Source organism: Lepeophtheirus salmonis, chromosome 9 (genome assembly GCF_016086655.4).
Source record: "Lepeophtheirus salmonis chromosome 9, UVic_Lsal_1.4, whole genome shotgun sequence".
Lineage (NCBI taxonomy): Eukaryota > Metazoa > Arthropoda > Copepoda > Siphonostomatoida > Caligidae > Lepeophtheirus > Lepeophtheirus salmonis.
In genome coordinates, this window is record NC_052139.2 from 13,611,561 (window position 1) to 13,621,132 (window position 9,572).

A 9,572-nucleotide genomic window follows, 5' to 3' on the forward strand; every position below is an offset into this window, starting at 1 on the left:
TAATACTTAATAAAATAAATAATGTAATTAAGTAATAAAATAATTTCTCGTTATATCGCATTATAATGAAAATAGGAATCTCTTTTTCATAATATACACAGTGGATAAATACGCAAACCTTTCAGATATGTTCTCCAAGAGAAAGGACCAAAGTCAGATAGAAGGAATAAAAAAAAAAGATATTTCTAACTTGATCATCCATCTCAAGAGAGTAGATTTGACTCCTTACTTGCAAAAGAGATTAAAACATTGCAATTTAGAAGAGATCAATTCACTATGAGTATGAAATTTCAATATTTCAAATATAATTATTATTTACTTTCTTTAAATTTTTACGAAGCACGGTATTATATTGAAACATTAATTATTGCCAAGTCTTAGAGTCTTTATCATTACATTGAAATAGTGAAGATTATTAAGATAATTTATTAAATTATTATAATAGTAAGTTAAATAAGAATACAACTAAAAAAATAATTTTTATTAATTATAGCTAGAAGTCATAAGCAGAGAATCAGACAAATTTAAAAGGACAAATAATACGATATTAGAAGTTTTTAATATAAAATAAAGCAAATAGATTCTACAAATTATTAGTGACACTTTACATATACAAAATGAAATGAGATATTTTTATACATAAATAAATATACTTATTAGCGGAATAGTATATACATTGGCAATGCAGACGAGAAAAGATAGGCACATTATCTGAGGAGTCTAGAATTATCTTCTGCTCGTTTTCCCATGACAACAGAGGCACACATGTAATAAAGAAATCAAGGCTGCAGGTGATATAGTTAATTATCCATATAGATTATACATCACAAACTCCACCTACTATATATGGAATTGTGCTTGAGATAAGTTATTTCTGCGTTGTGTACATCAAGGAAACCAAAGGACTTTTACTAATGAAATATTTTTCTTAGAGTAAGAGACGAAGCATAGTTGACTTCAGAAATTCAATGAAGGAGCAGTGGATGGACGATGACAACTCTTTCTGTTCCTCACTTGAGCTTACAATGGATTATTCTGTCTTTTTATGGAATGCATTAGTTCCTATGGTAGTATACGATTATTCCGTAGAAGATTCGGAGGAATTTATGTATTTTTGAAAATAGAGACCATGATTCACGAGGTCCGAAGTCATTATCATATATATACCATATGAAGGGCATCTGTACAATGAACTATCCTTCCATTAAAGAAGATGAGTTCCTTCGAGTGAGGCACATAGAGACAAGATCCCTTAACAAAACATTAAGGGAGGATCATAAGGCGTGTTGCTAGGATATCCAAATGGATAAATATGAACTCCGAGGGAAAATACATAGATGGAGATCCAATTAAATGCTATCCAGGCTGAGGGGAAACTTTTTTATAGCATTTTACTAATAAAATTGAATATACTCAATATTACTGAGGTAAGCGGCAAACTATAGTCTTTATTAGATTGAGATTTTGTACATTAAATATGATTCAATAATGAAGGAAAAAAAAAAGAAAATTTACAAACTGTTTTCCTTTTCTAATCACAAAACAGTAATTTATTTGAGCGAACAGCCCATATCTATATATACATGACCTCTTCAGGGGGTATGGTATAAGGTATTTAAATCTATACTCCACTTTAAGTATCAAAAGTAATATTTGTATATTTTGTTTTTTAAATATAACTATATTACAAATAAGATTTAATCACTAGATTATGACTTCATTAAATCTCTACATACAAATTCAACCTTATAACGTGACATCATCCATTTTAATTTGCTACTAATAATTTCTTCAGTAAACGTGTATTAGAGATTACTTAATATTCGGTTTGATTTTAGGTGTCTAAAAAAGGAAATCTTTGTAGCCATTTGATGTAGAACATTTTGGATATTTCTTTTTTAATGAGTTCAAAGTTTTTCCCTCCTTTTTGTGTGGTATTTGTATTATATTTTTATAGTTATCATATCGTGTATTTTTACGTAATATAATAGTAACGTCACTCATACTAATGAAGTCATAACATTTACAACGTGGGAGTTTTAATAAGGGGGCATACGGTTATGATACGTTAAGGTCAAAAGAATGTAAGTGAAAAAGAAATAAAAAAGATGGTGACCAATCCTTAACTGAAAGTGTCAACGGACCTCATCTAAAGTCTCCAAGAGAAGCAGGACGCACTGGAGGGGAAAGTACAATATAGGAATGAGACGATCCAGGCTCTTAGGGTACATGATCACAATGGGAATTCGACTACTGGGAAGTCAGTGGAGAAGCCAGCAGTGACCAGTTGTCAAGCGAGGCAACTCTAGATCAACGTAAGCAATGTCTCATATATTCCAACTTGTTCTACACAACGAGTGGTTTAATAAAAGTCAGGAGAAGGCTGGAAGTGCAATATTTGTTCATGAAGCTCAAGCTGGACATGACTGAAATTACTCAAAATCAATTGAACATCGAATTGAATACAGAGAAGAAGATTTCAGAGATTTTGTATCTGGTCCAGACAAATTTTCGGAAGAATCGACTTATTATCGTCAATAAAGTGGATTTAAGACTAGAAGACAGAAGGAGAGGGAACCTTTTGATAGTTACTACTATATTCAACATTTCTTCACTGCACAATCAATTTCTAACAATTCTAGTTCCACCATTGAATTTGTTCATTCCACCTCCGATAAAAAACGAGACTAGCATTGAATTAGTTTCCAACTCTTGTTTTGTTCCTTTTGTAATTAGGCAAATCCCATCCCTCCCTTTCTTGAAACAACAGCGTGCAATGCTGTAGCACGAGTTGGATCGAAAATTACTACAACCTTTAGTGAAACTAAACACTAAAGGTTTTTTGATAAACACATGTCCACATATAAGTGTTCAACTTTTTAAGTAGTTCACGTAGTGGCTCTACTGCTCTACTTTGAAAATTCTCCCTACTGATTTACCAATCCCATAAATCCTCTTAATTCTGTCCTGTTTGTTAGAGTAAGAAACTTTGGAAGGCAGTAGTCTTCCCTGGATCAGGCCTTGTACCAGTGATCTCATTAATATGACGACAAAATTTTACTTCTTCTTTTGCAAATATAAACTTCTCAGGGTTTAACGTAAATCTATTTTTACTACATCACTTGACGATCTCTTTGATTCTATAATAGAGATTAATAAATTTATCGTCGTTACTGATGATGTCATCCACTACTTTTTGCATTTTTCCCACTCCAATAAGGGTATAATCTCCAAGTCTACAATACTTATCTCATACCGCTACAAATCCCATTGGAGTTCGTAAATAAATAAAACTGCCCAACGGGGTCATGAATGTAAATGGAAAAGAAGAGACGAAAATAAAAAAAAAAACGATAAAAAAAGGAGATCCTCATAGTTTTTTAATTTTTCTCTTTTCCCTGCCAACCAATCTTCTATTCTCTCAGCCTACCTTATCCATCTGAACTCGTTTAGTGCAGCCAAAGCTAAACAACTCGTGGGAAAAAATATTATCCTACTGTGCTACAGACAACAAACACTGTAATTTGATTACAACTTTCGGGGCCACTTGCTCGAGATCGCTGCCTCCCCCAAAACCATACAAGAGATTGTGATTCGATGGCTTCCTACTCAATTTGGCTTCCACACCCTAGCTCATTTCTTGTATTATTTACTTCAGGTCGCTGCAATCCCTGAAATGATATGTTCTTGTCTTTTTTTTTTCCAACATTCCTTGCAGATTGCCTGATCGTCCTTGAAGAACCCTTCTGTGAAAAAGACCCGAGACGAGATACCGTAGTTCAAGTACATCTATTTTGGGTGTAAGGATATGATCCCAAACACGCTAGATGAAGTCTTGTACTCTTTTTTTTTTTTTACTCGTAGTGTCATTAAATTTGTATGTGTAGTCTTGCAAAGAGATGTCGTCCCTAATAGCCGATTTGTCCACTTTGAAGTGGTCCCCGTCTTTTTTCCTTTTTGAATTGATTGAGTATTGTTGGAGTTGATTCTTCAGCATCACCAATAGAAGATGAACCCCTGAGCATTTAACATATCTTCCACTGTCACTAACCCCCCATTATTTTTAATTATTTCAGGTAGATATATGGTAATCAGCCCACTTCCTTCGATTGGGGGCCCTAAGCCTATAGTTAGCTAGTATGCTTTTTGTGGTTCAATCGGAAAACTATTCATCGGTGACCACTGTTAACGATCTGGATACTTTTTGCCTTCAGCTTCTATTATCGCCCTCTTCCACGGGAACCTTACATATACATAGGACCCTCCTCCTTCAAATAATAAAAGAAGATGCCACTGAATTTTAAGTCAAGTATTCCCAAGCCTCCACGTTTCTTGGGAGTGACCAACCGACTCGTCCCAATCGTTTTTGGGAGCCAAACGAAATCAATTCTTTTCTTCCTCCAAGTAGCATAACGTCTCATCATACGGTTTACTCTTAGAATTCCAAGTTGATTCCAACATTTTATTCTCTCAACAAGGGTGAGGCTATGTTTTAAAATTTCATTAATAGATTTACTAATAATGCTATCTATCTTCCTTAGGTTTTTACACTATTGTTTTTTATTGAGATGGTATTTCCAGGGATTGTTGCCTCTTCCCCTAGATTGAAAGGATATAGATTTTAAAATCGTTGTCATATTCGTAAGTATCTGAGATTAAGATGCATTCAAACTTAAACCAAATTTTTGTCCGAATATTTCCAACACTTCTCCCACCCTCTACGCTTGGTAGTCATATTGCAACCACTAAGAATGACAGTTCCATATTCTACATAAAAGAGGTTCGTCACTTTTTCCCTTCCAATATTTGAACCTCTAATCTCGGTATCGCACATTTTTTGTTGGCGAGCGACCGCTAAAAGAAAAAGCATTGGATTCACATGGTCCCTTTGTCTTACACGCCGCTGTAGCCTTACTGTCATACTTTTTTTTTTAAATATCAATGGTGTATTTGGTTTCTAATGACATCGTTACTTCTTCCATTTGATGATCAGGACGGAACTAGGATTGAGTTCTAGGAAGCTCTTTATTTAAAATCGGGTTTAACATCTCAGTAATACAACCTCAATAAATTATAAATAAGTAATGTAATCGGACACCAATTTTTAATCTCTGTCTTGTCTTTTCCTTTTTTTGGTATTAAAATTAAAAGCCCCTTTTTTCGATCGTTTGAGAGACGTGGGCCAAAAAAAGCGTTGTTAAAAAGTTGTGCAAGGTATAAGGTTAATTGAAGAAAATGCTTGCAAAATACAGCTGTGAATCCGGTTAGATTTTTTAAATAAATTTTCATCGGATCATCCTTCATGTATTTCAGTTCTTATAGTATAAAAAACACAATCTTATATTTTTTAAGGGTTTTCACGAATTTGCTCGAATTCTTCTAACGTTAGGTACTATGTAATTTTACATTCTGTTTAACATTCTTCTACCTTTCTTATGCATGTATACCAAGGGGGGTAAGATCCCCAACTCTTTCTATTTGAACCACGAAAGTGCTATCCCATCTACATCTTGTAAGAAGAGATCCCTATTCTCAACACTTTTTCCTTGATGTTCAAATTCATCTATTGCTTCACCAACTATGTTCAATATACCGTTTTGAATTTGGCTTACATCTGGTCCATTATATTTTCTACATCTTTGAACAGACTTATCTCCGGCCTTCAATATAGTATGAACAGTCGAAGCCTTCCTGGGCCCAGATTCCTTCAACTCGATCGAATTCATTTTCTTTTTAGATTTTCAACCTAAAGCAAAATGTCTTCGTCCTCTGCACTGCCTGCACTCTTGATTATTATCTGGACATTTTGACCTGTCTTTTCCGTGATACCGTTTATATCCACACCAGAAGCACTTTATCCCGCACTTTCATCACTTATTGTATATAAGATTTGGATTCCCATAATCTACCCTACTGATTTTCCAGTTTTCAAGTAAAGTGTTCTTGGTTTTTTATCACTCGCACGTAGTATGTACATTTTGCGACTACCTCCTGTGATATAGGTATAAGCTACAGGAGTGTCTCCCATAGCCCCAAACCACTCAATCTATGTCCAGTTTTAGATGTTAGTCGTTGATCTGGAGTCACCTTCTCTAGTTCTGCACTTCAAAATAAAGATTTTCATACATTGACAGATTTTGTTCCAAAGGAATCATTTCCAGAACAAATTAAGTCTCATAAATATTTTGAAGGATATTGGGTCCATCAACTCATCCTACAAATTTAAATACAAAGCATATAATTGACTCAAATTAAGAAACATTGAGCTACATATAAAGAAAATAAAAGACTACTGGGATTTTTTTTCTCTTTTTGATTTTTGTTGAAGATTGTTTTTGTGTTGACGTATAACACATTCAATTGTTTTGTTAGCAAGAGGAAGTGAAATTATTTTATATTTATTATATGGATTTGATGATGAAAAAGTAGTTTCTTAGATATCTCGTCTATCATATGCAATCAGTAAAGATTGATGAACATTTATACATCTATGCAAAAAGATATTTATTTATCTATATGGGTTTTCTCTCCTTTTATATTTTTGGATTTATGAGATTTCTTTTACTGTTAAATAAAATGATTTTCGGCTTGCTTAGTGATGATGATTAATACTATGTATATAGAAAGGTACACATTAGTGTTGAGATTCAGTCAATGACCAATTTTTTTAACTTTTTTTGATTCGGTCTTGATTGATTTTTTTCTGAACGATTTGGACAGATATTTCCTTACAGAGCGCGATATTGGATTGTAAAACGAACTTTAATTGTTTTCAAATCGTGCAACTATTTTTTTGGTCTCAATATATGGACCGATTTACTCCCCATTCCTGATTTTGAGTTGTACAAATATGATTTATATAACACATTTAACTTCATATGACGTTATAGGTATGTATATCTGGTTACCACTTTGATACAACACTGACGTCATTAACACAGCTGAATTTTTAGAATGTTCACATCAATATAAGTGTATGAACACCTGTTGGGGTTCGGTGTGAAAATCTTAGATATAATTTCGTTAAAGGACCTAATGAGTTTGGTCTACTAATACTAATAATAGTCTAGAATTTTCGCACTCAAACCCAACACTAGTGGATAAACTTATATGTATATGCCCAAAAAGAAACATATTATTCCCTGATGCTATCTTGATCTCTTTTTTTCCAAAATTGAATCCGCCAAATGAAGTAATATCTACAAAAATAAATGATGAATTGTCAACCATTAATAATTATTCATTAATTCATTTGTGTAAAGTTTTTATCAATCTATAAACTCTATTAACCAAAAAAAGTAATATATGTTGTGGAATAAACAAAAAAAAACAAAAAACAATAGCAATGTATAATGATGATAAAAAAGCTTTTAGATCATCTTCCCAAAATTATAATTATATTTATTATTAGTTTTTGTCACTCGTGCAATACATTTCAAAGACTTTATGTTTCATAAAAATATCTTTTTTGAATTATGGATATTATATACCATTTTTTTATTTATGGAGGATTACATAAAATATTTAATATAATGGGGGGAGGGGTTTTGTTTTTCAACTTTCTTAAAACTTCGAATACGACTTGTGCAGGAAATCTACATGCGTAAAATTTAATTGCACTACGATGAACTTCACAGGAGCAATCACTGGGGGAAGAGCAGGTGTGCCTTGACCACTAATATTTTTTCATGGCGGGGACTATCTGGAAAAGGTAAAAACTATAGGTGTTGGTGCATATTATTCATCGTTATCGGACCGTTTGAAAACCAAGCTGTAAGAAAAAGGCGAACCATAGGCCCACAAAAAAGTCCTTTTCTGTGAAGACAATGCCAACCTCACATCTCAACAGTTGTGACTGCAAAATTAATAGAGAAAGGGTTCCAACTCGAAATGCCCACAGCACTAGCAATTTCATGCACATTCAATCTTTCGTCATCCATCATCATCTCATGGATATATTCAATGATTTCTGGAGTAGTATCCTCAACTGGACTTTCAGAACGTTCAGTGTCACTTGTGCCCGTATGGCCATTCCGAAAATTTTGAAACCACATATAAACTGATCTAATCGAAGGTGCAAAGTCGTCATAATATTTATCAAGCTTCTTATTAGTCATATGAGGCGTTTTGGTTTATTGGCAATTAATGTTTAATCAGCACGAAATATTTTTTTCGCCCATTTTTTGAAAATCACTAGAATTCCTTGATTCAAACGAATGCCCAACAGAAAGAAATGGATTAATCTGGCGTAACGTTGGTGTGTGTTCTTCCTATAGATGCTACATAACCTCATTACGCGACAGTATTGCAATCTCTCGTTCTTTGCATGTACTTTTCAAACAACCCTCGTAGGTATAGTAAAAATAAATCCATAATTTTTTATTTTTAATATTATTAAAAATAATTCTATGAATGTTTATCTCCGTGACAATCAAAACAGTGTTTTATTCATAGTTGGACTCGACGATTTTTATTATTTTATCCATATTTTTGACATATTTGATATCAAAATTAACGGAATAGAGTCAAGGAAACCAAAAATGTGAGTAATTGGCTGTTACAGGGCCATAAAAACTATTCACATTTTCAGCCACCTTGCTTGCGTTTATCCCTTTATCAAAGAAAAACTGTAAAATATAGCTTATTTTCTCTCTTCTGTCTATCATACACGCGAGCTTAAACAATACTGTGTCAAAAAATCCCAAAACTGTCTTTTTATTACAATATCTTATCTTTTTAACGCCAACTAGCGCAAACCGATTTTACTTATACATCGAAAAAAAGACATAACTTGAATCATCTATTGGAAAAATATTTTACTACTTATTACTACACCTTATTACTGTAAATAAAAGATGCTTTTCCTCCCAAAATACTTTAATAAACAACAAGTTACTTTTTCATTGAAATTAGAATTATACATTATTGTATGACAAAGTAGAGTTGCATATTTAGTTCTTACTTTAAAGCTATAAAAGCACAAATTTCAAAACACTCTGTTTGAAGTCAAATGATGAAGAATTTTGTAACTCAAAAACCCAAAATGCAAAATATGCATCTTTTAAACTTTTTATTTTATTTTTATTCTATACATAGTACATATGAGTAGACGATAGTCGGGCTAGTTGGCACAATTTTTACTTTTAAGCATATTACTCAGCTTCTAAAAGGGAATGTGAAACTTAAGTTATTTATTTGTTGCAAAGCTTATTGAAAAGATCCAAGACAATTGCAACTTTTTTCACCAATTTTACAAAATGACGAAAAATGAATGGGGATGGGATCAGGGCCGGTTTCCTGGTGCTTGGTCCGTGCGGTGCGGGGGAATTGGACATTTATATCAATTTTTCCAACTGATATATATTTATTTTGACTGAAATCTTATTTTTTTTTATCCAGCTTATCATTTTTTTTTGTTTCTTGAATTATTGACAAGGAGTTGTACTGATTAAATGTATGTGAAAATTAAAGCATAACATTTATTCCATCTGACCTGGGAATGTTCTTTGAAGACCATATAAATAATGTATATTTCCTTCTCTAGGAGTGCCCAAGTATCAACCCTACGCTCA

At 32.9% G+C, this 9,572-nt stretch overlaps 1 long non-coding RNA gene across 1 annotated transcript; it reads left to right on the forward strand.

Annotated features, from left to right (window-relative positions):
• The first annotated feature begins 729 nt into the window (after positions 1-729).
• Positions 730-9,039, forward strand: LOC139906395 (uncharacterized). The gene is made up of 3 exons (XR_011781887.1): positions 730-1,427; positions 4,077-4,479; positions 4,542-9,039. It is a non-coding gene; the product is annotated as an uncharacterized lncRNA (long non-coding RNA).
• Positions 9,040-9,572: the final 533 nt, after the last annotated feature.